Genomic DNA, 5,454 nt, shown 5'->3' on the forward strand with positions numbered 1-5,454 from the left:
CACCCCAATACTTTGCACAGTAACCCAGTTCTACCTCATTAGTCCAACTGGAACATTAGTGCTCAGGTTTAAAATTAGATTTCAAAACCTTTCTTGTTTGTGGATAAGTAGAAATAGTTGGGAAGGTGTCTTAATTTTATTTTTTTTTTCTTTTCCCACTAAGACTTAAAATCAGAAGTGCCTTCTAAATCAATTAAAATGGATTACCAATTTCCAAGATTATGTAATGGTGTAGTTACATGTCTTCGAAATTATTTTTGCACCTCTTCGGAGTATCAGGAGAGAATGGAGGGTGTTGGACGAGTATTTATGTGTGGGGGAAAAAAACACTGATGCACTTTATGACTTTTATGGCTTGTTTCACACTGTTCGAGAAATGGAATTTTAAGCAATGTAAGATGAAAACTATATCGCTCTTGGGACAAATTCCAAGAAACTTCAGAATCAATTAGTTTAGGTCCTTGAGTACTTGTTGCTAATATAAATATATATATATGATATCAAACAGCAATAACGACTTGCCAAGGACAGCTCTGCTCCACATGTAATTTTTAAGTCCCTGCTGTACAGACCAGAGAAGCTGCACAGGCTCGCTTCTCCGATTTCTCATTTTTCATTTATTCCTGTTGGAATATCCAGGCATCACAGAACCATTTTTCTCTCCCTTTTTTTCCAACCCCCCCCTGTCCATTCCCCCTTCCGTGCCCTTTTGAGCTTTCCGGGCAGTTTCGCAATTTGTTTTTCATTTTGTTTGTTTGTTTTTCCGTTTGATACTTCCCAGTGTCTTTTCAACCATTCCCGTGATTTTTTCTATTTGTCAGGTACTAGGGTTAAAACTTTATCCTTCGCTACCCACAAACTACCGCCCCGCAGGCGAAGCCACATTCAGCCACTCTAAATTCCCAGGTTTAAAGATAATCCTAATTTTGAAAGCGGCTCCCCCAGCCGCTCTCTTCCCTTGATCACAAACTGTTTAGTCATCTTAAGTGCGATTTTCCATCCTTCCCCACTTTTTTTTCCCCTTGCCCCAGAGCCTTTTCCAGACTACATTTCTCATGGCTGAGGTTGGCGGTGAGAGCGGGGCTGCTCCCCAGCCCCTCAGGGTTCTGGCGTTGGGGCCGCAGCGGCTGGGGCTCAGCTCCGGGCAATCCCAAATCGTCCCAGCGCTCTCCGTTTCTTCCTTGGAGATCATTGTCTGTCCCTATTCTTTGCAACGTTTATTTTTCTGGACAAGAAAGTCGTCCCCCGCTGCAGATGTAATGGATTCCACTCGCAGGTTTTCCTTCCTGCAGAACCTAATCTCAGCTAACAAGTTTCTGCCTTAACTACTGCATCGTTATTAGTGAACGACCCCTGGAAATTAACTGTACAGTGACCTCAAATTTCATCCTCCAGGCAGACAGTTTCACTTAGCCTTAAAAAGAAGCTAAAAAAAAATTTAAGCTCACTAAAGTAAATGATAATAATAATAATAATAATAATAATAATAGAAACTACACTGACAGAAGCATATGCAAAATATCTTGAGGGTAAAGCCTTAAATGAGACATTTGACATCCAGACTAGTTTTTGCATTGACACTGCACGAGGAGAAGGGAGAGGAAGGGCTGCCATCCAGCAAAGTTTGCTGGACTTTATTCAGATAAAACTCGATCTTTCCCTCGCTGAAGCCAATGGCGAACTTGTACAATAGGAGGCAGGTCCGAGCACATCACACTGCCCATACTGTCTTCTGAAACATGGGAAGAACCCTTCCACCTTCCTCAGCTGCCTAAAAAATATATATTTTTATTATGTTCCACGCCTGATAGACACCCCCTCCCCGCTCGTGTTTTGTATTTCCTAGTCCCTTTATAGGAGGATGATTCATTTCGCACTGTCACTATTATCAATTTTGTGGGTTTACTGATGTCTTACTTTAAAAAAAAAAAAAAAAAAAAAAAAAAAAAAAGAAGTACACTTTTTCTACCCCAAAGGTCTCGTTAGCCTCCGCTGACTGCTTTTTAGACAGCAGCTCACTCTCTCTCCTCCAGCTGAATTTGTCCAACCCCTTCATCTTCTCATGTTTTATTTCGAGGTCTCACTGAAAAAAAACCCTTTAAATCCCAAAAAGGCCAGCCTCTTCCCGCTCTAGTATCCCCGCAAGCCTTCTCCATCTCCTCGCACGCTCTAGCGAGAGCTTAATGTTGTTGATGACATTATTACTATTATTATTATTATTATTATTATTATTATTATTATTTCTACTGATATTCAAATGGGTGCCTGTTTGTCCCCGCCACCAGTGTGTTTCGGAGCGATTATCTCATATCTTTCCTGCAGCAGTAAGCTATCCCTCAGCCCCGGGTCAGGCATTGATCTCTCTGCAATGTAACAAACGGCCGGGTTAATTTTCCCTCATTACCATTTCCATAGCTCAGGCTCCACACACAGGACGGAGCCCTCCAGCCCGCAGCCGCTGTGTGCGGCTCAGGGCGCGCACACGGACACACACACGGACAGACGGACACGGGGACATGTGTGGTGACAGCACCCCAAACCCTCACAGCCCGCTCCGAGCACCCCCGGCAGCGTGGGGCGCGCTCGCTGCCTTTCTCTCCCGTGTCACCTTGCCTGACCCCCCCTCTTTGTACGGATTTGGGGTTTTCTTTGGTGTTGTATTATTTTTTAAACGTTGTTCTGCTCGCTATAAATTAGAAGGATTTTTTTTTTCTTTTGCTCACCCCGTTTACTTCTTAATCTTTTTTTTTTTCTTCGAGTCTTTTCATTCACTGGTCGCAAAAGAAAAGGGGGTTGGTCAACACCGAAATGGCAAAGTTCAGCTTGGAGGAAAAAAAAAAAAAAACCCTCCAGCTACCTACAAAGGGGCTCAGGGCTTTGTAATGGCAGAAAGAAACAAAAATGAAAAGAAAATTGCAGTTGAGGCTAAAGTGTGAGAGTGTGTTTGTGTGTATGTATATCTGTGTGTATTTTTAAAGGTTTCTTTGAACTGCCTTTGTGCTGACTAGGCAAAGCTCCTTGCCAATGCTAGTCACGGTTTAAGGAACTTTGAGTTAACCTCTTATATCGAATGAATCTTTTCATTTGGAAACCAATAAATCTCAATCTCTAGCCACCTTTTGTAGAACAGGCTGGGGCTTACCAAGGCGAGGCTGAAGCTTATAATAAAGAAGAGATAAAGTTTGCCAAAGTTTGGGTTGGTTTTTTTTTTTTTTTTTTTTTTTTTTTTATCCTTCCCCTCCTTCTTCCTCTTCTTCTCTTGTAAATAAAAGTTTTGGAGATGGCAGCATTTGGAAGCAATCCGGAGAAGGACTTGGATCTATGCATTGTTTCACAGTAAGCCTATTTACTTAAATAGAGTCTTCAGGGATTGAAACACGAAAATGATTTATAGTTTTCCAACAAGTCATTATTTTGGTCAGTTGTTGAAGGTGGGGTTGTGGAAAAGGAGGGGGGTCCATACAGTCTAATAATCAATGTGTGTCTATGGAAAGTGAAAAGGGAGGGGTGGGGAGGGGAGGGTTCTGTAGATAAGTAGGGTTAACACTATAAACATTGCAGACAATTGAGTTTTCCCATCTGAGCGGGAGTTGGGGAGAAAAGGGGTCTTCACATTTATCAGACATTAAAGAGGGGGAGTGTGGGTGAACGAGAGAGAAGCGGGAAAATACATTTCTCAAATCACTCTGGACTCACTCCTTTGGTTTCTGACTTGCACTTTTGCATATTGGGGATCATTTCTTTGAAGTACTTTGAAACCCAGCGTTTCATCTCATCTTTGGATGGGCGACGTGACCACAAGAATCAATGTTTTGATTTATTTTTTCAGTATTTATCTCCTGTCCAGTCTCCCTCGCTCGCTGGCCTGATTATGCCATATTTATACTCGTGTATACATTATATACGTATTATATATATAATGCCCCTGTAGACATCTTTTAAAAAATCATTTGCAATTTCTCTTCCACGGAGATGCAGTTCATTCTCAACCCCTCTCTTTATCCTGTTTTATTTCAAGACGCTGTCTTCTTGCCGTCTCCAAATTGTTCCCATCCAGGAGTTATTAATTACTCTTACAAGGCGGGAGATTCTTAACTAATAACAAAGTTGTAAATTACCACCTTCCCTCAAATATTTCTCATTTGTCAACCCTGATTGATTTGATTAATATTCCACCGGCTGAGATCATTTCAAGTTGCACTATATAATCAGCAGCACCAGGCTGCTCAGCAGAGCTTCTGCTTGCGGAGAAGGTTTTTCTCCAACCCTTAAGCTGAAGTGTATTTTGCATTTGCTCCAGAGGAGGTATAAACGTGGACCTATCGCTTAAAGGACTTTAAGGCGCAGAGGCTGAATACGGTGTCGGGAAATAAAATTAACAAAGCATATCTGTTTGGGAAAAAAAAAAAAAAGAAAGAAAAGAGAAAAAAAAAGAGGAAAAAATCAATAAAGGAAAAGAAACGAGTGATAAACCCTCATGTAAGCCTGGAAGAAAAAGAAGACACGGTTTTCAGCCCTGCTTGTGGGGCTGGTTCAGTCCTCGCCTGAACTCTCCCACAGTCCCTCCTTGCCTTGCATCCAGACTGTCACATCGCCTGGAATAAACACCCAGCACCTCGGTTTATGCTTTGCTTGTGGCCTCAGACGCAGAGAAATAACAGTAATAGCGCTTAAATTAACCCCCATTCCTTGAAGTGATAGACAATAAACTTGGCTTCAGCCCCTCTCGCTCCACCGCGAGTGGGACTGGGATTCTGGTTCGAAACCATCATATTGACTTAATTATGTGGCTGTAAATAACGGCGCGGAGATCATCTTTCTCTGCTTTTAAGAGGGGAAAAAAGGAAAAAGGTCATCTGCGTGAGCTTTCTGCCCAGTGCCAGAGCGCAACCTACGCGCACCGCGGCGCATATGTGCAGCCCGCACCTAAAGACCAGGATATAGGAAATAAGGTGGAAATCACTTAATAGAAGTGACCCCTGCGTGCCTGAGCCGGGGCAGCAGATCCCGCTGCTGTCCTTGCGACCCAGCGACACCCGCTCCCTCCGCCACCACTTCAGTTTTAACCTCAATTATATTAAGTGAAGTAGCGGGCTGGCCGTGGGGTTGAACGTGATGCATGACGGCTGCCTGGTAAACCATCGATCGTGACTATCGCCTTTCTATCGCCGTTCGCGATACACCTTATCTGCGGCCGAGGAGGGGGCGCTGGGTGCTGGACTTTTTGCTTTTTGCTTTATTTTTTTTCCCTTTTGTTGTTGTTGTTGTCGTTGTTGTTTTCGTGTGAGTGTAAATGTAAAAATGAGAGACACGAGTGAAATAACATTCCGCCCAGTCACCTGCAATTCAATATGCACACAAGAGACGCCGATGTATATGAGACGATTTTAATTATGATTAGAAGACACACTCTGAGCAAGAAAATAGATTTGGAGGGAGGGGAGGGGGAAAGAG

General features: G+C 42.9%; 1 long non-coding RNA gene across 1 annotated transcript in view; it reads left to right on the top strand.

The window, feature by feature from the left end:
• Nucleotides 1-3,228: 3,228 nt before the first annotated feature.
• LOC108448734 overlaps nt 3,229-5,454 on the top strand; it is a 33,027-nt gene continuing 30,801 nt past the window's right edge. The window contains exon 1 of the long non-coding RNA XR_001864732.1: nt 3,229-3,336. This is a non-coding gene — a long non-coding RNA (uncharacterized LOC108448734). The remainder of the gene's footprint in view (nt 3,337-5,454) is intronic.

Source organism: Corvus brachyrhynchos, unplaced genomic scaffold (assembly GCF_000691975.1).
Source record: "Corvus brachyrhynchos isolate BGI_N302 unplaced genomic scaffold, ASM69197v1 scaffold97, whole genome shotgun sequence".
Classification (NCBI taxonomy): domain Eukaryota; kingdom Metazoa; phylum Chordata; class Aves; order Passeriformes; family Corvidae; genus Corvus; species Corvus brachyrhynchos.